General features: G+C 47.5%; 1 protein-coding gene across 2 annotated transcripts in view; it reads left to right on the forward strand.

The window, feature by feature from the left end:
* Positions 1 to 25,223, forward strand: part of LOC141157349 (platelet glycoprotein IX-like) — a 45,631-nt gene that overhangs the window by 4,598 nt on the left and 15,810 nt on the right. The window contains exon 2 of one of the 2 annotated variants that reach the window (XM_073644480.1): positions 9,809 to 10,057. The gene's annotated coding sequence lies outside the window, so the exon portion shown is untranslated. The remainder of the gene's footprint in view (positions 1 to 9,808; positions 10,058 to 25,223) is intronic. The other variant, XM_073644478.1, reaches the window with a different exon arrangement.

Here is a 25,223-nt window from a genome sequence, read left to right on the forward strand (position 1 = left end):
TTTGGGCTTCTAGCTGTGTGTGGGACTTGTTCTATTAGTCCATCTATACTGACCTCCATCAGGTTGCAAATTGAATATAATATTTTTCTGCATCTAACCCAGCCAATAATTTTGGCCTAATACCACAGTTTGGCCACTCAGCTCTGCTCGGTTCCCATCCATTGTTTTTTTGTGCAAACAACTCCAGAGTTGTGACTTAGTTAACCACCAAAATGAGTGGAAAAAGGCCTGCTGCTGGTGGAAAGGGGAATAGGCGTGTTGGGAAGGGGAAAAAAGGTTGTGTCCGTGGGGTAGGTGTTAAAGCAACAGTAACATCTGCAGAAGAAAGACCATCTTCCAGCCAAACTAAAATGTCCACTTCTTTTAGCGGACAATGTGATAAGATCCCTTTCTTACGGCCACGCCAATCGCTACAAATTCCAGATGAGGCACAAAAACAGCGGGTGCTTCAACGGATATCAAGTGCTCCTTTAAGTGGGCTCTCCTCCACATCAACTTCAACATCACAAATACTCCAGTCCTCAAAGGTGTCACCCCAATCGCACTTGCTTCCTCACAGCTCCCAAATCTCCAGCTGCCCATCTGAGTATGAGGTAGAACAGATGGTTGAGTCTGCAGAGCTGTTTACTCATACTATAGACTGGGAATCAGAGGTCGACTCCAGTGCTTCTGTGAATCCAGACGAGGAAATGATTTGCACTGATGCCCAGAATCTTTATGAGTCGGATCCAGGACCAGACGCAGAAGGTTCTGACCATAATGTAGACCCTCATTCCCAAACTGTAACTCCTGTTGGTGGAGACAATGAGGAAGACGATGATGAGACTCAAATACCTGATTGGAGCGACAACTTTAGTTTTTTGTCAGGGCAGGAACAGGTTGGCTCTGAGGACGACGGGTGTGATAACGCACAGGGTGATGATGATGAGGTTGGAGATCCCACTTACTGTCAACCCACAGTCAGCCAAGAGATGAGGTCAGCAGAGGAGGTGGAGGAAGATGCTAGTGACGACGAGGTCAGGTTGCGCCTTCCTGGACAGAGACGTAGTACTGGAAGCACGTCAACAACTGCATCCTCAAACACAACTCTGCCTCTCACCACAAGTCGTGGTGGCTCTTCAGGTCGCATGGGTGCTAAGCCTTGCATAGCCTGGGCATTTTTTCAGATCGATAAAGATGACCCAACTCGTGTTATCTGTAACATTTGTCAGCAAAAGCTAAGTAGAGGCCAAAAAATACATAGTTTGAGTACTTCATGCATGAACCGGCACATGGACATGAAGCATAAGTTGCAGTGGGAAGCTCAGTGTGCTACAATGCGGCCTAGCCGGCCGGGCCAACCACCGTCTGCCATATCTTGTGCATCCGCGGCCTCTTCATCCTCTGTGACTGGGGGGACAGCAGTCACACCTGTTTTGGGGCGCAGACCTGCCACCTCTTTACCCGCAACAGCCAGCGTGATTGGCAGGTCATCATTTTCTTTGGAGGTGGTAACACCAGCTGGTGTTGAGCGCTGTCCGACATCGATAGCACCACCTTTGGATCAAGGCAACCTAACATGTCCGCCTGCATCTTCCTCACAGACCGGCAGTTTGCCGGGGACACCCTTATCAACCCCGTCTAAGCACAATAGCCAGCCCTCGGTCCCTCAGATGTGGACAAGTAAAAGACCATTTCCTCCTAGCCATGAGAAAGCTAAGAGGTTGAATTTCACCATCTGCAAGCTCTTGGCTACAGAAATGCTGCCTTTCCGCCTGGTGGACACAGAGGATTTTCGAGACCTTATGTCCGTCGCAGTGCCCCAGTACCAGATGCCCAGTCGGCACTACTTCTCAAAGAAAGGTGTGCCTGCGCTCCACCAGCATGTCGCACACAACATCACCGCTTCTTTGAGAAACTCTGTGTGTGACAGGGTGCATTTCACCACAGACACTTGGACGAGTAGGCATGGACAGGGGCGTTACATGTCGCTGACTGGGCACTGGGTAACTATGGTGACAGCAGGACAAGGGGCTGCTGTCCAAGTCTTGCCGTCCCCACGAGTTGTGCGTCAATCCTCTTTATGTCAAAGTTCCTCCACTGCTTCTGCCTCCTCAACCTCCTCTCGGTCTTCCACCTGCACCCAAAGCCTGTCTGGTCATGCCACAAGCTTTCTAACTGCGCAGAAGGGATCCTGCACACCTCCTTACTATGCTGGCAGTAGGGCTCAACGTCATCAGGCGGTTTTTACTTTGAAATGTCTGGGAAATGTGAGTCACACAGCTGAGGAGTTGTGGTCAGCTCTGGAGAACCAATTTCATGAATGGTTGTCTCCACTGGACCTGAAAGTAGGGAAGGCCGTGTGCGACAATGCTGCAAACCTGGGTGCGGCCCTTCGCCGGGGCAATGTCACACACGTGGTTTGTATGGCTCACGTGTTGAACCTGGTTGTCCAGCAATTTTTAGCCCACTATCCCAGACTAGATGGCCTTCTGCAGAGGGCACGGTCGCTGTGTGCTCACTTCCGCCGTTCGCATCCCGCAGCTCAGCGACTTACATCTCTACAGAAGTCGTTGGGCCTGCCACTTCACCGGCTAAAATGCGATGTGCCTACCCAGTGGAATTCAACTATGCACATGTTGCAGCGACTGTGGCAGCACCGACAAGCCCTGGTGCAATACGTTCTGACGTATAGCCTGGGCCAACGAGATCCAGACGTGGGGCAAATCACGCTGGAGGAGTGGTCTCAGATCAGGGACCTATGCACCCTTCTGCACAGTTTTGAAATGGCGACGAAGATGTTTAGTGCTGACGATGCCATTATCAGCATGACTATTCCGGTGATTTACATGCTGGAGCACATGTTAAACAGAATTCGGAGTCAGGTGGTGGCACAAGAGGAGGTGGAGGAAGTAGAGGAGGAGTTGTATGCGGAAGGGCTAACATCTGCAAGGTCCAGACGGTCGGCAGCACCAAGGCGGCAGGCATGTGAGGGTGGGGGAGATGGTTTTACCAGGGCGCATGGTAGCAGCCAAACTAGTGAGGAAGGTGCAGGAGCCCAGGAACAAGTGGAGGACGAACTGATGGAAGACTCATCAGATGAGGGAGACCTTGATCATATTTCTGTTGTGCGAGGTTGGGGGGAGAGGACAGAGGAAGGAAGCATGATTGTTACCTCGCCACCAACACAACAGGGACTTGGTGCTCCTGGGTGCGCAACACACATGAGTGCCTTCTTGCTGCACTACCTGCAACATGACCCTCGAATTGTGAGAATTAGAAATAATCCTGACTACTGGGTTGCCACACTGTTAGATCCCCGATACAAAAGTAAATTTGCAGAAATTATTCCTGCCATAGAAAGGGATGCACGCATGCAGGAGTATCAGCAGAGACTGTTGCAGAATCTTACATGTGCTTTTCCACAAAACACCAGTGGTGCACGTAGTGAATCTCACAGTTCCAACTTGCCAACCGTGGGACCGTCAAGTGTTCAGCACTCAAACCGTAACAGAACCACAGTATCTGCTGGTAACATCAATTTTGCGGAATCATTTCACCACTTTTTTAGCCCATCCTTTGCAAGGCCACAGGAGACAAGAAGTCTGACACATAGTCAACGCCTAGAGACGATGGTACAGGAGTATCTCCAAGTAAACATTGAAGCCATGACTGTGTCACTGGACCCTTGCTCTTTTTGGGCTTCCAATCTGGATAAATGGCCGGAGCTAGCCACTTACGCCTTGGAGATCTTGTCATGCCCCACAGCCAGCGTTCTGTCTGAACGTGTGTTCAGCGCTGCTGGTGGTGTGCTGACAGATAAGCGCACGCGGCTCTCCACTGATAATGTAGACAGACTCACGTTCATAAAGATGAACAAATCATGGATCCGAAACGAGTAAAAGCTTGATGATTGGTTAAAATCACCCTACCAACCGTTTTAAGCTTTCAAATTACTAATCATGTTTATCTGTATCTTGGCTGGAAAATAATTTGGGCTTTGTAGCAGTGTGCAGCACTGATCCTATTAGGCCATCTATACTAAGCTCCACCAGATTTAAAATTAATAATAATTTTTAGCTGCATCTAGCCCGGAAATTAATTTTGGGGCTCCGAGATGCGCAAGACACATAAGTGCCTTCTTGCTGCACTACCTGCAACATGACCCTCATATTGTCAGAATTCGAAGTAATCATGACTACTGGGTTGCCACACTCTTAGATCCCCCAAACTTTTCGATCAACCTTTTCATTTTAATAAAGACCAAAAAAATGGTCATTTTTGAAATTATAAGCATTAGCAGGTTATTAGAAACTGAAATCAAACAGTTTTCAACTCAAAACTTTATTCTAGGTGATGTTACATTTTCACATAGGACCCCTTGTTCGAAAGGAGCTTCTGAACTCTCTCGTCCATTGAATTTGTCAGGTTTTGGATGGTTTCTGCTTCAATTGTTTTGCATGAGGACAGAATACCCTCCCAGAGCTGTTGCTTAGATGTGAACTGCCTCCCGCCATCATAGACACTCCTTTTGATGATGCTCCAGAGGTTCTGAATGGGGTAGAGGTCAGGGGAGCATGGGGGTCACACCATAAGTTTGTCCCCTTTTATGCCCATATCAGCCAGAGATGCAGATGTTTTATGTGCAGCATGAGATGGTGCATTATCATGCAAAAAAATGATCTTGCTGTGAAATACACGGTTCTTCTTCTTGAACCATGGCAGGAAGTGCTGTTTGAGAAAATCCACATACATTATGGAGTTCATCTTTAGCGCCTTCAGGGATCCTAAAGAGGCCGACAATCTCTCTCCCCATGATTCCAGCCCAAAACATTACTCCACCTCCTCCTTGTTGGCGCTGTAGCCGTGTTTGCGTGGGGTGTCCATCAACCAGCCATCCTCCACTCCATCCATCTGGACCATCGAGCGCTGCACGGCACTCATCCGTGAACAAAACAGTTTTGAAATCAGTCTTCATGTAATGTTTGGCCCACTGGAGCCGTTTCTGCTTGTGTGAAGTGGATAGAGGAGGTCGACAGGATGGCGTATGCACAGCTGCAAACCTCTGAAGGACCCTGCATCTTGTTGTTCGGGGGACGTTGGAGGCACCAGCAGCTTCAAAAACTTGTCTGCTGCTATGACAAGGCTTTTTTGCCGCTGCTCTTTTAACCTGACGTAATTGCCTGTAGGAAAGAGTCCTCAATTTGCCCTTATCAGCACGCACACGTGTGTACTGTGAATCAGCTACATACTTCTTGATTGCCAAGACACTTCATCCTGATCATCGCACAATGTTGATTGTAGTCATGCCTTGACCTAAACACTCCACAATTTGTTGCTTCTCAGCAGCCAACACATCCTTTTTCTTTCCCATTTTGGCAGAAAATGTAGGCTGCTTAATAATGTGAGACAGCCTTCTTAAGTAGTCTTGCCTTTCATTGGACACACCTGCCAAACTAATTAGCACAGGTGTCTGCAATTGCTTACAGTGATATAAAGAGCCCTGACACACATCACCATCAATGAGTTTAACTGACAAACAAACAAATTCTTCCCTTATCACTCCTAAACACTTTTTGCATAATAATTTGGAACACAGTGTACATGTGCTTTTCCACAAAACACCAGTGGTTCACGTAGTGAATCTTACAGTTCTAACTTGCCAACCGTGGTCTGTATGGAGTTGTTCAATAAAGGGCCCAAAATTAAGATAACATAGATGGGAGAGGTCTCTATGAATAGGAATTCCTAAGTATTTGATACCCTGTGAGGGCCAGGCAAAGGGAAAGTTGGACTGGATGGAATCCTATATGGATTTGGGGAGGGAGACATCGAGGGCCTCAGACTTCGCTGCATTGATTTTAAAATTTGACCATGTAACAAAGTGATCTATTTCAGCCATAACAGCATGGATGGATATATGTGATTGAGTGATATATACTAGGACATCATCAGCAAATAGAGAGCACTTGTACTCGGTGCCTCCCACCTCAATCCACCTAATATTGGGGTTATGGCGAATTGATGAGAGCAGGTGCTCCGTCACTAGGATGTATAAGAGAGGGGACAGAGAACATCCCTGCCTTGTCCCATTGGTGATTGTGAAAGGTGATGAAAATGTTTTGACGCGCCCCCTGGGCCTTGGGACACCCAGAGCCGGACCCTTTTTGGTGGATGCTGGTGGTTGTAGTCTCCGTGGCGGCGACCCGGTTCCGTGGCTCAGGGAGGTCAAACCAGTGGCGGAACTATTTATGTGGTTTTGATGTTTAAATGTCCGACTACACCACCCGTGGATTGCGGTCAGAGTGAACCGCCGCTCCAGGGCAGACCGCTGAGGCTGGTGTTGTGGGTGCAGCAGAGCGTAGCATAACTCCCCACGGGAGGAGTATAGCCTCAGGGCAGTGTATGTGGAGGATGGGGGTGATGGTGCAGGGCAGCAGCAGTAACGACACGGAGTCAGTGATGCAGTCCAGGGCCTTTACTCACAGTTCTTATTATCCATACCACGTCTGCAGGTAACGGCTGCCCACGTCGTACTGTGCTCACCAGGTGAGGGGCTCAGACAACTCCCAGATAACTTTGGAGTGCTTCACAGGACCCCCTTTGTGTGTCCTTTGTCTGACCTTTCTTACCAACCCTTCTGTCCGGCTGCCTCGGGCGTCCTCTTGGTAAACTTGGCGCCAGTTTCCCTGACCCTATGTGGTGCCTTCCTAGCGGGTGTAGCGAGGGGCTGCGCCACATAAAATGTCACAGCCTCCTGTTTCTAGCTGAGGGTCGTTTCCTGCCTCCACTAGTTTCGGGGACCGGTCTCCCCCTTTGGCCTGACCCCTCCACGCAGGTGGATTCGGGCGTGCGGTGGCGACTCGCCCGTCCGCACCCCTGGGATCCCTTCGTTCCTCGTTCCTGGAGCCTTCTCCGCTCCTCTTCCTTCCTTCTCCCTCTTCCAGGCCTGGGCCTCTGTTACTAGGCCCGCCTCCGGAGCAGAGCTCATGCAGAGCCCCTGCTCCCTGCCACTTCTGCTCAGACTTCTCAGCACTGAACTAAGATGGTGCCCACCTTTTATACTCCCTTCTCAATGCACCCAGGAACTGCTTCCTCCCTGCTCCTGCACTACAGGGTTCCCCTTCCTCAGTGTTCCCTCCCCCCACTCCAGCCAGGGACAGGGACTGTCGTGCCCATCTCAGGGGCATATTGGTCGCCCTGCCCCACGGCAATGTGGTGTAATGCATGCAGGTGTCGGGTCCTGATCCACACTCCATCCTTACCTGAGAGTGAGATATCACACCTCTGGGTGAGGTGCAATACCTCTGTAGCAACCGAGCCCTCAGGGTAATACAGTTCCATTTATCTTCAGCCTAGGTGACGTATTGCGATACAGGGCCGTGATTTTGGCTATAAAAGGGTCCCCTAGACCCCTACCCCAAGCTTTTTAAGAGAATCATATATGGCGTGCCAGGAGACTCTATGGAATGCTTTCTCAGCATCCAACGAGAGTATCTAATTACAAATTTTTAACTGCATCTAGCCCAGGAAATACTTTGTGCCTAGTAGCAGTGTCTGCTAGTCAGTGGATTATCCCGGCTGTTAAGCAAGCTACACCACCTGTAGTTTTGACACTTAATTTTTTCAAAGGAAATGCTTCGGGACCACGGGATACTCAGTGAAGAGCATCAGGAGGCACCCCAAGGCATAGGGACTGGGACTGGCAGTAGGATGCCTTGCGGTGGACAGCCGAGCTCGATCCTTATAAAAGCTTTTTAACTGCAGCAGCTTTAGTGGACGCTACTGGAGCTGGAATTACGCGGCTGCTGTCATGAGACTTGCCCTCCAATAGATCCTTGTAAATGGATTTAAAGTGTATTCATTCAAATTAGAGAGACAATTTAAATTAAAAAGCTTAGAGCTGCCTCCACCACAGGGGGGCTCGCTCGACTCACCAGCGGACAGGCACCAGTATTGGGAGAGGGGGGCTGGCCGTCAGGGTTCACCGCGGCTCTGGCACAAACCCGGCGACACGGAGGTGGCACGGGCAGGAGCGGACTGAACGTGTCGGCTTCTCACTTTTTGGATTTTAGAAGGGCATGACATACCTATATCTGTGTCTCCCCCTCCTTTTACTCCTCCACCTCTTTTCTTTTCGCATGACTATATGTACTTGTCACTTTTCCATGTGTTAGTTGTGTCTTCTGAGCAGTTGGTCAGCTTTTGGACACCTTTGAAGGTGTTTTCTATGTGTTTCCATGTGTTTTTGTTTGCCTGCTATTGGTTTTAACGGTGTTTGAAGGTGTTCGACGAACAGTTCGACGAACAGTTCGGCGAACACACGGGTGTTCGACGAACCGAACCGAACTCGAACACTACGGGGGTGGCTCAACACTACTCCTGACGGAAACTTACATCCTCATATATTACTATCAGGCTGCTCACTAGGGTTAGGAGACTCAAGGTTGGTCCGTGAAAATTGGACACATGGATGCAGCCTTGTATTCATATCAAAGAACATTCTACAATTCCTTTTTCTGATATTACAGAACCATGGGGAATCACTAAGTAATTGCAGCAGTTTCCATTATGAGCAGAAGCCATGACGCAGATGATAGATGGAGCATTAGCTGTGTCATTACAGCACATAGTCCCATGTGCAAAATTTTATTTATTAGTGATGACCAATTTCATTCATGCTGGCCACATGGAATGTCATGACATGCATCACAACGTTGTGCGGTCTAGTAATCACCAAAGGGACCAGAATGCCAAACCAAGTACGCGGGAAGCAAAAATAAAGATCAGATGCCACGGAGGACCAGCCAGGATGCTGGGGAAGGGCAGCACAAATCAAATTACTCATTTCTATTACTGGTCCATTATAAGATATTCTTAAATGGATCCTGTCACCAGTTTTATACCCGATAAACCATTCCCATCACCTTTTAAAGAATGTAAATGTGGTTCCTACAACCCCTTTATACCCTCATGGGTGCCCTTGCATACCTCAGAAAAAGTGTTTTATACATGTCCCACCTTGAAAACAAATTTGGGATGCCTGGTCCAATGGGCGAATCCAGATCATGCTCAGAACCACCTTGATCCCCTCAAACGCCATCTCTCCTAACTTGATGGAAGTGGATAACTTCCACATCATCCACACAGTGCTCAAAGACTTGTGCCGGCTTTACTTCTACGTCACCAGCTCTTTGACTGTTCACTAGGGCAGAGTGAGGGGCACCTGCGCAAGTCTCTGATCCCACTGTGCAAGGGTAAGACTTTGAGCACTGTGCGGATGAACTACAAGACATCATCCTCTTCCATCATGGTAGAAAAGACGGCGTATGAAGGGACTAGGGCGGCGCTGATCGAAATCTAGAGACACCCATCTGACCGGATCCTGCAATTTACATGCAGTGTGGGACATGAATAAAATACTTTTTTGGAGGTATGAGGGTATAAAGGGGTTGTAGGAACTCTATTTACATGCTTTTAAAGGTGATGGGCAGGGTTTATAACTTGGTATAAAATTTGTGACAGGTTCCTTTTTATTTTTTATTGTATGAGAAGTTAAATATAGTGCATTTTTTTGTAGAAAAATGTCAACTGTTAGAGAGTAAAGATGGCGCTGTAGATGCACTTTCCGCAACACATTATGGTTTTAGTATTGGAAATAGCATTGAAATGTATGCTTGAGAAATAATTTTATTTTAAACGCTTATTCCTGCTTGTGTACACATCTCCAGAATACTTTCTGGTTCACTCCTTATCAATCCTGAACATTAGTTTGTTGATGAGTTTTCTCTCGCCCTGACCACTGCCTCTTATCTATCCCTGACAACAGGACATGTCACGTCAGCGATGTCTCACACATCATGAATGCAAAGCAGCCTCTCTCCACTAATGCCGGGTCTCCACTGGAATATTATCTCTCAGCCATCATGTGCAGCTCTGACATTGGGGGGAGAATTGGATAACCACACTCATCCGCCTCTGTGGTCGGGGAATATGAAGACGTATAGACAAGGACCTTTGTGGGAGCAAACAGTGACTAAAGGTGATCTTGTGGATTCTCTTCAACTTTCACGTTTAGGTATTTGCAGAAAGATGTAATTTGCGGTTTTGAAAAAAAAAACATTTGACGAATTGTAAAAAGGAAAATGTCAGTTGTCTCACTGATGTAATTCTACACCTTAAGGGCTTTGAGTATTCATTCTTCTTTGATAATGGAAGACGGAAGTATTTCCGGAATAGCTAAATTCTAGGCAAAACCTGATTCTCTAATTAACTAACAAATTAAAGTTGCACTCAGTAACGCTATTGTATCCAATCATCAAATATATGAAATTGGAATTGCATTACTGTTATAGAAAATAAGTTAAAAATTAAGATACTTAGCTCATAAATTGGCCAATTCATGTGTGCCCAATAGCCAACGACAAGGTGACCTGCTTTGCAGGGAACCTAATCTAATATGATACCTCTCCTGGGCTGATAGCCTACAATTATACGGGTAGGTAGGATCAAGCTGTGATTAAAACTGCCATAGGCTGATAGGTGAAGTGCTCAGATATGAAACATATTATGATCTCAAATGACGGGTCAAGTCCAGCTTGTTAGCTAGTTTACCTAGACTAGGGCCTAACATGCAGACCACAATTTATCAAAGCAATTGCGCTGTAATTATTTTAAAAAGTCATCAAATTTTTGCACAACGTTAAGATAGGCAAAAATTATGCGACTTTCGTCATTTTCATGTCAGTTTCGACCAGCTATGCCAAATTGTGTGAAGCTGGGGAGGAATTGTGCGAAGCTGGGGTTTGTCTAATTCATATCGAGCTGTGGCTTTCCCTACACCAGAAATCTTACTCACCTCCTCGACTGCAGTAAAATTTTTGGTGAGGCACACTCGATTCGTCAGATGCTCCTGGGTTATTAGGATGCTTGTGCATCTTATAAAATAAGGTGTGTCTTACTCCAGTATGTCCCCTCATCAAGACCGGTGTGAACATCACCGGTCTAGATGAATCAGGGCCATAGTGTGTATTTTAGAAGTACACAAAACATGTTACACCTGTACATTTTCCATTTATGTGTCTTCATACTCAGGTAGAGCACAATCAATAGGATCCCATGCAGTCGGCTATTATTAATTAAAGCTGTGTTTTAGAACCAGGGCTCCAGGCTACGTTGGGATTTCTTGAGCCCTAATCTGGCTTTCCATAACATTACACTTTTACGAAAAGCAAATTGATTTCACATGCTTTGCAAAGCAGTAACCCATGCTTTACATTCAAGTGATTTTGAGGCAAGAATATAATTTGGGGGTCTTCTGCAGTAATAAAAGTGGGTATTGTTGTCTTAAAGATTCATTTTTTGGGGATTTTTTGTATCCTATGTAATAATTGACCAGAAGAATCAGCTTTCATTTGTAGTAAAAAAAAAAAAAGCAGTTGTCAATAGGAATCAATGACTGTGTAACTCAGTGACGTCAGGCGGCTGACATACCATATGTGCAATTTGCCAGCAGTTCTCTACTATTAAGGCTCCAATACATGACTTTAGATTAAAGCCGGCTGAACCTGCCATTATTGGCAGGATGGGCCACCCATCTAATCTATGTGTAGATCTCCCAATTCTTCCCCAACAGAAGATTTTGAGGAGCTGAGGGTCTGTCACTTTAATTCAAACAAGGAGATAAGCTGCTGCCAGTGGCTCTTTTTTCTCCTCTCTCCCCATTGAAAACAGCTGAGTATTCATGTATATACAGGAGTTGGGACAGACCGCTGTTGCCCGATGCCAAAGTTGAATGGTCAACTTTAGATTGTATGAAAGGACTGAGCTAATAAGTTTGATGGGTCATAATTATTGGGGGTGTTAAAGCGAGATAAGGAGGACAGCTCGGTCCAGGGGCAATGTGGCACAACTAGCTTGAACTGTGCCTTTTCTGATGCTGCCTACAGAAGCAGCTTTTCTGCTGCAGCATCCAAGGAGCGCAGGGATACTGAAGCTGACCGAATTGGGAGGCTACCGGCATCATCCTGTCATCCCAGCCAGCTTCAGAGCAGTACTTACTAGTTCTGGAACTAAGAACTTGTATGCATTGCACTCATTGCCTAGGAGACCAGCCACCACCGATAGACTGAGGAGGTGGCCGGTCACCTAGGCAATGACATCGGAGAGGATTTTTAATAAGTAAAATACAAAATTGCTGGATTTTACGAGCATTTTTCAATTTTAACCATTAAAGAACTTGAGAATAACCCTTTAAACAATTGTTATCAAGCTCCCACGCACATTACAGCTGATCATTGGGGTCCCAGAGGCAGGATTCCCCATGACGAGGCCACCTCTTACAAAAAGTGTCCAATGCAGATAACCTCTTCAATAATTTTTTGCACCGTCTATGTGGTCCTGCTTATTCAATGACTAATTTTGCTGTACTGTTTACTGCAACGATATTCATATCAATAAGAAGAAAAAAAATGCTATAAGAAAACCGACCTCTAATCTAAATATATTATGTTATATTTGCCTTATCAAATTCTCAGCTTTTAATTTCACGCCTCATAAATTTTACTTCCATCTTTGCTTCCTATAATTTAACAGGCTTTTGGAAAAAAGCCACGTACAAGCAAAAATGTGACAATTAAAATGCATTGTCATTGGATTTCTTTGATAGATTCAGTAAGAGGACTACAATGAGAGCGGGAGGCAATTAATATACAGCTAAACATGTGTAAGTCAGAGAAGGTTAAATGCGCCAGAGTTTTAAAGGAGGAAGTAACTCCTCAACTTTATGTGACTTTTTAATTACAGGATCAGTCACAACCCACACAACGTGCAACTGATAATTATGTTCTTATCAATTTACTCTCCATTGGGAAGGATATATCAAAAGTAAATAGCAAGCTAACCTGTTCTCTTCAAAATATAGGACATGAACATTATTTACAGGGCTGGTGAACTTATAGTACTTTTAAATAATGCTCCTGAACATTAGGTGATGTTGAGAAAGGGTAATAGTGTAATAATCCTTAAAGTGGTTGTATACATTATATATAATAAAATGTTCCCCATCCCATAATTCAAACGGCAGCCCATCCTAGTCATATGTCAGGACAGGCTGTAATCTGAAAAAAAACAGCTCCAGAGACCTATGTCTCAACTAACATAGGAGCCGCATCGAAAGCACACGTATGAGCCAAAGAAAAGCACAGTGAGCTCACGTGAACTGTAGAAAAGGGCTGTGAAAGGAGAAGAAATACATCTTCTCCTCAGTTGACTGACTGCGCAAGGAGGACTGAGGGTGGAGAAATAATTTTTTGTGCTCAGTCAGCTGAGGAGAAGATTTATTTCTTCTGGTGTCACAGCCTCTCTCCTCAACTCATGGAGGTATGTGGACAGACTGCAGTCTGAAAAAAACAAACTCCTGAGACTTCTGTCTCAACTGATAGAGGAGTTGTATGGTAAGCGCACATACCTCTGTAAGCTGAAGAGCAGGGCTGTGACATCACAAAACATAAATCCTTTCCTCAGCTAACTGAGCACAAAGTATTTTTTTCTCCATCCTCAGTCCTCCTTGAGCAGGTATTCATCCAAGGAGAAAATTAACTTATTTTGCTGTCACAGCCCTTCTCCTCAGCTCATGGAGGTATACAGTATGTGCTTACGATACTGCTGTTCTGTCAGTTGAGACACAGGACCAGGACAGGCTTGTGTTTGCATTACTCCATTTTATTATATTCAAACCCAGATGATTTTTTGCTTTTTCTTTTTGATTTTTTTTCTTCCCCTTCCTCCAAGAGTCATACCTTTTTTCAATTTTCCATTGGCATAGCCATATGAGGGCTTGTTTTTTGCGGAATGAGTTGTAGTTTTGAATGACACTATTAATTTTCCAATATAATGTACTAAAGAATCAGAAAAAAAAATACAAGTGTGGTGAAATAGTTAAAAAATTGATATTCCTCCATTGTTTTTTGAATTCTCTCTTTATAACATTTAATGTTGGTAAAAGTGACCTGGCAACATGATTTTCCAGGACAGTATGATTACAGTGGCATATAAAAGTTTGGGCACCCCTGGTCAAAATTACTGTTATTGTGAATGTAACGGGTCTGGGAGGCGGAACCTCTGGGCTACTATACAAGGGAGCGGTCCTTGTAAGGGAGCGGGTGGCGACCAGGCAGGCAGTCACAGCAGGTGACCGGGACAGTCTCTGGGTGTACGGGCAGGAGGTCACGGCAAGTGATCAGGGCAGTCTCTGGAAGAACGGGCTGGAGGTCACGGCAAGTGACCGGGGCAGTCTCTGGAAGAACGGGCTGGAGGTCACGGCAAGTGACCGGGGCAGTCTCTAGGTAAAGGGTAGGTACGACCTGTGATGGCTGAACCTCCAGGTAGGCTAGCAAGGCAGATGGAGGATGTGTGCTCCCAGGTGAGCAAGCGAGAGTCTCTGGAATAGCAGGTGGTCACAGCACGTGACGGCGGAGCCTCCAGGTAGGCAAGCAGGCAGGTAGCGGAGAAGCGCTCCCAGGTGAGCGGGCAAGAGTCTGGAATAGCTGGTGGTCACAGCACGTGACAGCGGAGCCTCCGGGCAGGCAAGCAGGCAGGTAGCGGAGAAGCGCTCCCAGGTGAGCGGGCAAGCTGGTCCATAGACAGACTGACCGGAGTTGTAAGGCAGACCGTCGGACCTCAGGCAAGCAGGCAGGTAGCTGATGTGCGCTCCCAGGTGAGCGGGCAAGTTGGTCCTTAGACAGACTGACCGGAGTTGTAAGGCAGACCGTCGGACCTCAGGCAGGCAGGCAGGTAACAGGAAATCAGGCAGGATTAGGACAGCAAGCTGGCAGGAATCTGGCAGGTAACTGGCAGGTAACTGGCAACGGGACCTGAGGGCTGAAGCAGAGTAGAACGGTGCAACAACATTGCTCGGGCACCTCCATTTTGGAGGAGGTGCCTTATATATGGTAAAGTCCTCCGGCCATTGGCCGGGGACTCCTTAGGACGGCGCGCGCGGCCCCTTTAAGAGGGAGGGAGGGCGCGCGCGCGCGCCCTAAGCACAGTGGCCGGGAAGGAGCGCGCGCTGCCAGCAGAGCGGGAGAGGGACGCCGGGCACGGAGCAGAGCGGTGAGGGGAACAGCGTCCCTGCCTAGCAGAGGGCAGGGACGCCGGCACTACAGTACCCCCCCCTTTAGGCCCCCCCTTTTTTAGGCCAGATAGAAATTTAGCTAGGATGAGAGGGGCATGGATGTTCTCCCGGGGCTCCCACGTTCTCTCCTCAGGACCAAACCCCTTCCAATCTACCAGAAAAAAGGTCTTTCCTCTTACCCTTTTGGTGGCAAGAATGTTCTCTACCTCAAACTCGTCCTCAGCAGAAACCGGAGCAGGAGGCGTACCTGTAGACTTGGAAAAGAGTTAAGCACCACGGGTTTGAGGAGAGATACATGGAAGGAGTTAGGGATCCGTAAGTTGGCCGGGAGTTTCAATTTATAGGCCACCGGGTTGATCTGACTGATGACCTCCAGAGGACCGATGAACCGAGGCCCTAACTTGTAAGAAGGTATCTTGAGTCGAACATATTTAGATGAGAGCCAGACTTTATCTCCTGGACGAAATTGTGGAGGATCCAGGCGTTTTTTGTCAGCGTGTCTTTTCATACGCTCGGATGACAGAAGGAGTGCGGACCGGGTACTCTCCCATATGGAGGAAAATTTGCTAACGAGAGATTCCGCAGCCGGGTTGTCCACAGAGGTGGAGACAGGAAAAGGAATCCGAGGATGCTGACCAAAGACTACAAAAAACGGGGATTTGGAGGAGGATTCGCTCTCGTGATTATTATAAGAGAACTCGGCCCATGGTAGGAGATCCACCCAGTCAGAATGGTGGGCATTAACGAAGTGCCGGAGGTAACTGGTCAGGTTCTGATTGATCCGCTCCACTTGACCATTGGACTGTGGGTGGTAAGCGGAAGAGAAGTCCAGGGTGACGTCTAGTAGTTTACAAGTGGCTCTCCAGAAACGTGAGGTGAACTGTACCCCACGATCCGACACGATGTGGAGGGGCAGGCCATGAAGACGGAAGATGTGGCGGATAAAGTCTTTAGCCAGCTCGGGTGCAGACGGAAGGCCTGGCAGGGGAATAAAGTGAGCCATCTTGGAAAAGCGGTCAGCGACCACCCAAATGACCGTACAACCGGCAGAGACGGGGAGATCAGTTATAAAGTCCATTGCTATATGCTGCCAGGGGGCAGCAGGTACAGGAAGCGGAAGGAGGCGTCCGGCTGGCAGATGTCTCGGGACTTTGTTGCGGGCGCAGGACACACAGGCAGAAACAAAGTCTATTATGTCCTTGTGCAGGGTAGGCCACCAATAGTGCCGGGCAATAAGCTGGAGGGTCTTTTTCTGACCGGCGTGGCCAGCTAGTTTAGATGAATGGCCCCAGTGTAGGATCTTCTCCTGATCAGGTACTGAAACAAACGTCTTACCGGGAGGGAGACGATTTAGACTCACGGGAGCCACCTGCATTACTCTGGCGGGATCGATGATATGTTTAGGTTCTTCCTCGAGATCGGACACCAGAAAGGATCGGGACAAGGCGTCTGCTTTGACGTTTTTGTCAGCCGGGCGAAAATGAAGAACAAAATCAAAGCGAGCAAAAAACAAGGACCACCGGGCTTGGCGCGGGTTAAGTCTCTGGGCATGCTGGAGGTAAGCCAAGTTCTTGTGGTCAGTGTAAATTATTACCGGATGAAGAGCCCCCTCGAGTAGGTACCGCCACTCCTCCAACGCCAGCTTGATGGCCAATAACTCTCGGTCTCCTATGGAATAGTTGCGCTCAGAAGAGGAGAAGAGTTTGGAGAAGAAGCCACAAGTTACCATTCTCCCGGAAGATGATTTTTGAGTAAGTACCGCTCCGGCTCCAGAGGAGGAGGCGTCAACTTCCAGGAAGAACTGCTTGTTGCCGTCCGGGCGATGCAGCACCGGGGCGGAAGAGAAGGCCTGTTTTAGGGAAAGAAAGGCCTCCTCTGCTTCGGGCGGCCACTCTTTGGGATTAGTACCCTTACGGGTGAGCGCGGAAATTGGGGCAGTCCGGGAAGAGAAGTGCGGGATGAAGAGGCGGTAATAGTTGGCAAAGCCCAGGAACCGTTGAATAGCCTTCAACCCCTCTGGTCGGGGCCATTTCTCGATGGCAGACAGTTTCTCAGGATCCATTTGTAGGCCGGTCTGAGAGATAATGTAGCCCAGAAACGGAAGCGAGGTCTGCTCAAAGAGGCACTTCTCATATTTAGCGTAGAGATGGTTCTGCCTGAGCCTGAGCAGGACCTGACGAACATCCCTCCGGTGAGTCTGGAGATCCGGAGAGAAGACCAAGATGTCGTCCAGGTACACCACTACGCAGGAGTAGAGAAGGTCCCGGAAGATGTCATTGACCAACTCTTGAAAGACGGCAGGAGCGTTACAGAGGCCAAAGGGCATTACCAGATATTCATAGTGGCCGTCCCGGGTGTTGAATGCCGTCTTCCATTCATCCCCCTGACGGATACGAACCAGGTTGTACGCCCCATGGAGGTCCAGTTTGGTGAAGATTCTAGCCCCCCTCAGACGATCAAATAACTCCGGAATGAGCGGAAGGGGGTACTTATTCTTCACTGTGATCTGGTTAAGGCCTCTATAGTCTATACAGGGACGGAGAGAGCCGTCCTTCTTTTTGACGAAAAAGAAGCCTGCTCCCGCCGGGGAGGTAGATTTCCGGATGAATCCCCTGGCCAGATTCTCCTCAATATATTCGGACATCGACCGGGTCTCAGCAGCGGATAATGGATAAATACGCCCACGGGGAGGAGAAGTACCAGGTAACAGGTCGATAGGGCAGTCGTATGGTCTATGAGGGGGTAGTGTCTCTGCCTCCTTTTTATTAAAGACATCAGCATAAGACCAATAAGGAATCGGAAGTCCAGGTAGATTAGCTGGGGTAGGAGAAGGACGGACGGGATGAACGGGAACCAGACAGGTCTTATGGCAGCCCTGTCCCCAGCGAAGGACTTCTCCGGTCTGCCAGTCAAGAACGGGTGCATGTTTCTGGAGCCAAGGTAGGCCTAGCAAGAGGGCGTGAGAGAGTCCAGGCAGAACATGGAAGGAGATACTTTCAGAATGCAGCATTCCCACCTGCAGAGTAATGGATTCGGTGATGAGTTGGATGGGGTGTGGTAAGAGCCCCCCATCCACGGCAGCAACAGACAAGGGTACAGCCAGAGGTTTGGTGGGGATGCGGTATTTCTCTACCAGGGACTGTGAAATAAGATTCCCGGCTGCTCCAGAGTCCAGTTGGGCTAGTTCGAAATAACGGTTCTCCCCGTAGACGATTGAAACTGACAACAGCAGGGATGGAGAGGATTTATTCTTGTCTAGGTGGACCTCTCTGAGCGAACCTAGACACAGGCGTTTCCCGACCTCTCCGGGCAGGCACGGATCCGGTGCTCCTTACTGCCACAGTAGAAGCAGGTCCCCTCGGCACGGCGTAAGTCCTGACGGGTCTTGACCATCTTGGTCTGGTCGACCTGCACAGGCTCAGGAGGGTGTACCTGGTTAGAGACAGAAGGAGTGACGGGTTTCTGAAAAGTAGGAGCTAGACGTGGTAACCTCCTGTCACGGGTGACCTCTCTGGCACGCTCCTGGAACCGTAGGTCAATCCGGGTGGCAAGAGTTATTAAGTCATCGAGAGTGGTAGGAATGTCCCGACCGGCAAGTTCATCTTTAATACGGCCGGACAGACCCTCCCAGAAGACGGAAACCAGAGCGTCGTTATCCCAGGCCAGCTCCGAGGCAAGGGTACGGAACCGTATGGCATATTGGCCCACGGTGAGACTTTCCTGACGGAGGCGTAGCAACGATGATGCGGATGAGGTCTTCCGTCCGGGTTCGTCGAAGACTTTCCGGAAAGCCGTGAGAAAAGCAGGCAAGTTGGACACCAGGGGGTCTCCTCTCTCCCATAGAGGATTCAGCCAGGCCAGGGCCTCCCGGTGAGATGGGACATGATGAATGCAATTTTGGCTCGGTCGGAGTTAAACTGGTGGGACAATAGTTCAAAGTGCAGGGTGCACTGATTTATGAAGCCCCGAGCCTGGGCTGAGTCGCCTCCGAAGCGAGGAGGTGCAGAAAGCCGAGGTCCGGGGTAGGATATCATGGTGTTAGTGGACAGCGGAGCTGCCGGATTGCGAGACATGGCACTGGCGGAGGTTGTTGGTGGAACAGTCAGAGTGTCCAGGCGAGTATTGACATTCCGCAGGTGACCCAGGATGGACTCCTGTTGGGACCTTTGACGGGACAGTTCATGACACAGGTCCGAGAGCGAGGGAGCTTGGGTGCCACCGGGTTCCATGGCCCGAGCAAACTGTAACGGGTCTGGGAGTCGGAACCTCTGGGCTACTATACAAGGGAGCGGTCCTTGTAAGGGAGCGGGTGGCGACCAGGCAGGCAGTCACAGCAGGTGACCGGGACAGTCTCTGGGTGTACGGGCAGGAGGTCACGGCAAGTGATCAGGGCAGTCTCTGGAAGAACGGGCTGGAGGTCACGGCAAGTGACCGGGGCAGTCTCTGGAAGAACGGGCTGGAGGTCACGGCAAGTGACCGGGGCAGTCTCTAGGTAAAGGGTAGGTACGACCTGTGATGGCTGAACCTCCAGGTAGGCTAGCAAGGCAGATGGAGGATGTGTGCTCCCAGGTGAGCAAGCGAGAGTCTCTGGAATAGCAGGTGGTCACAGCACGTGACGGCGGAGCCTCCAGGTAGGCAAGCAGGCAGGTAGCGGAGAAGCGCTCCCAGGTGAGCGGGCAAGAGTCTGGAATAGCTGGTGGTCACAGCACGTGACAGCGGAGCCTCCGGGCAGGCAAGCAGGCAGGTAGCGGAGAAGCGCTCCCAGGTGAGCGGGCAAGCTGGTCCATAGACAGACTGACCGGAGTTGTAAGGCAGACCGTCGGACCTCAGGCAAGCAGGCAGGTAGCTGATGTGCGCTCCCAGGTGAGCGGGCAAGTTGGTCCTTAGACAGACTGACCGGAGTTGTAAGGCAGACCGTCGGACCTCAGGCAGGCAGGCAGGTAACAGGAAATCAGGCAGGATTAGGACAGCAAGCTGGCAGGAATCTGGCAGGTAACTGGCAGGTAACTGGCAACGGGACCTGAGGGCTGAAGCAGAGTAGAACGGTGCAACAACATTGCTCGGGCACCTCCATTTTGGAGGAGGTGCCTTATATATGGTAAAGTCCTCCGGCCATTGGCCGGGGACTCCTTAGGACGGCGCGCGCGGCCCCTTTAAGAGGGAGGGAGGGCGCGCGCGCGCGCCCTAAGCACAGTGGCTGGGAAGGAGCGCGCGCTGCCAGCAGAGCGGGAGAGGGACGCCGGGCACGGAGCAGAGCGGTGAGGGGAACAGCGTCCCTGCCTAGCAGAGGGCAGGGACGCCGGCACTACAGTGAACAGTTAAGCAAGTTGAAGATGAAATGATCTCTAAAAGGCCTAAAGTTAAAGATGACACATTTCTTTTGTATTTTAGTCAAAAAATAATAAATCAATATATATATATATATTACATAGTTTATAATATTTATATATATTGATTTATTATTTTTTGACTAAAATACAAAGGAAATGTGTCATCTTTAACTTTAGGCCTTTTAGAGATCATTTCATCTTCAACTTGCTTAACTGTTCACAATAACAGTAATTTTATATATATAGTACAGACCAAAAGTTTGGACACACCTTCTCATTTAAAGATTTTTCTGTATTTTCATGACTATGAAAATTGTACATTAACACTGAAGGCATCAAAACTATGAATTAACACATGTGGAATTATATACTTAACAAAAAAGTGTGAAACAACTGAAAATATTTCTTATATTCTAGTTTCTTCAAAGTAGCCACCTTTTGCTTTGATGACTGCTTTGCACACTCTTGGCATTCTCTTGATGAGCTTCAAGAGGTAGTCACCGGAAATGGTCTTCCAACAATCTTGAAGGAGTTCCCAGAGATGCTTAGCACTTGTTGGCCCTTTTGCCTTCACTCTGCGGTCCAGCTTACCCCAAACCATCTCGATTGGGTTCAGGTCTAGTGACTGTGGAGGCCAGGTCATCTGTCGTAGCACCCCATCACTCTCCTTCTTGGTCAAATAGCCATTACACAGCCTGGAGTCAAGCTGGGGGCCATGGAGCAATGCTGGGTTGCCCATCTTGTGAAATTTGACTTCTCGATTCGCTACCGCTCTGCCACGGAGAATACCAACCCTGATGGATTGTCAAGAGTAACCTTCGAGACTCCGGGAGAAGACCGTGATGAGCACCTAGAAGAAGAGGAGATCCCAGATTTCTGCAAACTCACACCCATCGCGGTAGCGGCACAGTCAAGGGGGAGGCTCAACCTCTACCCAAGTCACTGGGAAGGACTAATGAAGAATGGGGTTGGGTCCAAGATGAGGATGCAGGGTTGCAGCAAGTGAAAAGCTGGGTAGTTCAAAGAAAATGGCCTGACAAGGAAGAAAGAGCTGCCCTAGATTTTGAAACGAAGTCCGTGGTAATCTATTGCCAGTGAGATAGATTGAAAGTTCGAGAAGCCGTTCTATACCGCAAGTGGCAACAGCCTGCTGACTTAGAGGCGAGATGGCAAGTAGTAGTCCCTGGAAGAGTGGCACGAGGAATTGCCAAAGAAGCTCGTGAGTTTGGAGCTCACTTCGGCTTGGGAAAAACTTACAAATGGCTGCAGCTTTATGTATATTGCCCCCGGCTGGAGGAAACAGTTGAAGAAGTGTGCCAACAGTGTCGAATGTGTGACCTCACCAAAAGCACAGATCAGAGGGCACCCATACAGACCATACGGACCAAGGAGCCACATGAAGTGTTGATGATAGATTACCTCCTAGTGGGACAATCGATTAGAGGCCCACAGTACTGCCTGGTAATGACCGACCACTTCTCAAAGTTTGCGGTGGTCACCCCGACTCGGGACCAGACGGCTGAGTCTGCTGCGCCAGCCGTCAGTCAGGATTTCATCCGGGTCTATGGGTGTCCGTAGCGGATCCATTCAGACCAAGGAGTGTGTTTTCAGGGTAAAGTGATAGAACTGTACCGACTGTACGGCATTGAAAAGTCCCGAACAACCCCATATCACCCCCAAGGGAATGGGGCTTATGAGTAGAGATGAGCGTTGTTCTACTCGAACTGTTCGCCAATCTCAAATTCGAGCTGTTTTGGGCGGTGTTCGAGCCGGTCGGCGAACACGAACAATTTGAGAAAAATTCGGCTGTTCGAGGTTATGTTCGATAACTGTTCATGCACCAAAATCATAACTGGATTTTTTCTCAGTAATGATGAAAATTAATGTTAATACGCAGTTTGAGTGTACAGCGGGGCGGGGGGAGGGGCAGGGGATGGATCTCTGCAGGAACAATGAAGATCTCCATTTTTTTTTCTCTTTCCCGCATTTGCAGTGGGGAGGTGCAATCTGTCAGCCTATCAGCAGCGCACACACGGAGCGAAGTGCTTTTTTTCACACAAGCAAGGGCATGTGTCATTGGCAGTGTATGTCACATGTCCTTGCCCTATAACAGGGTTCCCCAACTCCAGTCCTCAAGGCCCACCAACAGGTCATGTTTTTAGGATTTCCTTAGTATTACACAGGTGATGGATTTATTGCCTGTGCAGGTGATGTAATTATCACCTGTGTAATACTAAGGAAATCCTGAACACATGACCTGTTGGTGGGCCTTGAGGACTGGAGTTGGGGAACCCTGCCCTATAAGACCAAGCCATTTTCCCCGTCGCCACCATTTTCTCACTGCTGCAGCTGCGTGTTAGACGGCACCGCTGTTGCTGTGTGCGCTATACCTTGTTAATTTCAAGCCAATTTTCGCACAAATATACAGATAGCTTGGGAGTAGGGAATAGTTGTGATTGCAGTCCTTTTAAGGACTAGGTTACAGCATTTCCTACGACTTTTATCAGGCAGGTCTGTGCTCTTAAATAGACAGATTGTGGGAGTAAAGACTAATTGTAATTGGAGTCCTTTTCAGGACTAGGTTACATCAGTTCCTATCAGTTTTTGCCAGGCAGGTCTGTGCCAGTGCTGTGCAAGTTTTTTTCACAGCATTTGGCTGAATCTAGCAAAGCTAATCCTTTTTGGCCTATTGCAGAGTGTGTTAGTCAGTGGAGTAGCCTATCTGTGTTGCAAGATATACCACCTGTGTATAGAATACCAATTTTTTTACTGCACCTAGTGAAGTAAAATCTTTTGGGCATAGCATCATTCTATTAGTCCATCTATACTGACCTCCATCAGGTTGCAAACTGAATATAATTTTTTTCTGCATCTAGCTCTGAAAAAATATTTGGGCTTCTAGCAGTGTGTGGGACTTGGTCTATTAGTCCATCTATACTGACCTCCATCAGGTTGCAAATTAAAAATAATATTTTTCTTCATTTAGCTCTGAAAAAATATTTGGGCTTCTAGCAGTGTGTGGGACTTGTTCTATTAGTCCTTCTATACTGACCTCCAGCAGGTTGCAAATTGAATATAATTTTTTTCTGCATCTAGCTCTGAAAAAATATTTGGGCTTCTAGCGGTGTGTGGGACTTGGTCTATTAGTCCATCTATACTGACCTCCATCAGGTTGCAAATTAAAAATAATTTTTTTCTGCATCTAGCTCTGAAAAAATATTTGGGCTTCTAGCAGTGTGTGGGACTTGGTCTATTAGTCCATCTATACTGACCTCCATCAGGTTGCAAATTAAAAATAATTTTTTTCTTCATTTATCTCTGAAAAAATATTTGGGCTTCTAGCAGCGTGTGGGACTTGTTCTATTAGTCCATCTATACTGACCTCCATCAGGTTGCAAATTAAAAATAATTTTTTTCTGCATCTAGCTCTGAAAAAATATTTGGGCTTCTAGCAGTGTGTGGGACTTGGTCTATTAGTCCATCTATACTGACCTCCATCAGGTTGCAAATTAAAAATAATTTTTTTCTGCATCTAGCTCTGAAAAAATATTTGGGCTTCTAGCAGTGTGTGGGACTTGGTCTATTAGTCCATCTATACTGACCTCCAGCAGGTTGCAAATTGAATATAATTTTTTTCTGCATCTAGCTCTGAAAAAATATTTGGGCTTCTAGCGGTGTGTGGGACTTGGTCTATTAGTCCATCTATACTGACCTCCATCAGGTTGCAAATTAAAAATAATTTTTTTCTGCATCTAGCTCTGAAAAAATATTTGGGCTTCTAGCAGTGTGTGGGACTTGGTCTATTAGTCCATCTATACTGACCTCCATCAGGTTGCAAATTAAAAATAATTTTTTTCTGCATCTAGCTCTGAAAAAATATTTGGGCTTCTAGCAGTGTGTGGGACTTGGTCTATTAGTCCATCTATACTGACCTCCATCAGGTTGCAAATTAAAAATAATTTTTTTCTTCATTTAGCTCTGAAAAAATATTTGGGCTTCTAGCAGTGTGTGGGACTTGTTCTATTAGTCCTTCTATACTGACCTCCAGCAGGTTGCAAATTGAATATAATTTTTTTCTGCATCTAGCTCTGAAAAAATATTTGGGCTTCTAGCGGTGTGTGGGACTTGGTCTATTAGTCCATCTATACTGACCTCCATCAGGTTGCAAATTAAAAATAATTTTTTTCTGCATCTAGCTCTGAAAAAATATTTGGGCTTCTAGCAGTGTGTGGGACTTGGTCTATTAGTCCATCTATACTGACCTCCATCAGGTTGCAAATTAAAAATAATTTTTTTCTTCATTTATCTCTGAAAAAATATTTGGGCTTCTAGCAGCGTGTGGGACTTGTTCTATTAGTCCATCTATACTGACCTCCATCAGGTTGCAAATTAAAAATAATTTTTTTCTGCATCTAGCTCTGAAAAAATATTTGGGCTTCTAGCAGTGTGTGGGACTTGGTCTATTAGTCCATCTATACTGACCTCCATCAGGTTGCAAATTAAAAATAATTTTTTTCTGCATCTAGCTCTGAAAAAATATTTGGGCTTCTAGCAGTGTGTGGGACTTGGTCTATTAGTCCATCTATACTGACCTCCAGCAGGTTGCAAATTGAATATAATTTTTTTCTGCATCTAGCTCTGAAAAAATATTTGGGCTTCTAGCGGTGTGTGGGACTTGGTCTATTAGTCCATCTATACTGACCTCCATCAGGTTGCAAATTAAAAATAATTTTTTTCTGCATCTAGCTCTGAAAAAATATTTGGGCTTCTAGCAGTGTGTG

The sequence above is a fragment of the Phyllobates terribilis genome, unplaced genomic scaffold (genome assembly GCF_046119375.1).
Source record: "Phyllobates terribilis strain yellow unplaced genomic scaffold, ASM4611937v1 Scaffold_8__6_contigs__length_399053987, whole genome shotgun sequence".
Taxonomy (NCBI): domain Eukaryota; kingdom Metazoa; phylum Chordata; class Amphibia; order Anura; family Dendrobatidae; genus Phyllobates; species Phyllobates terribilis.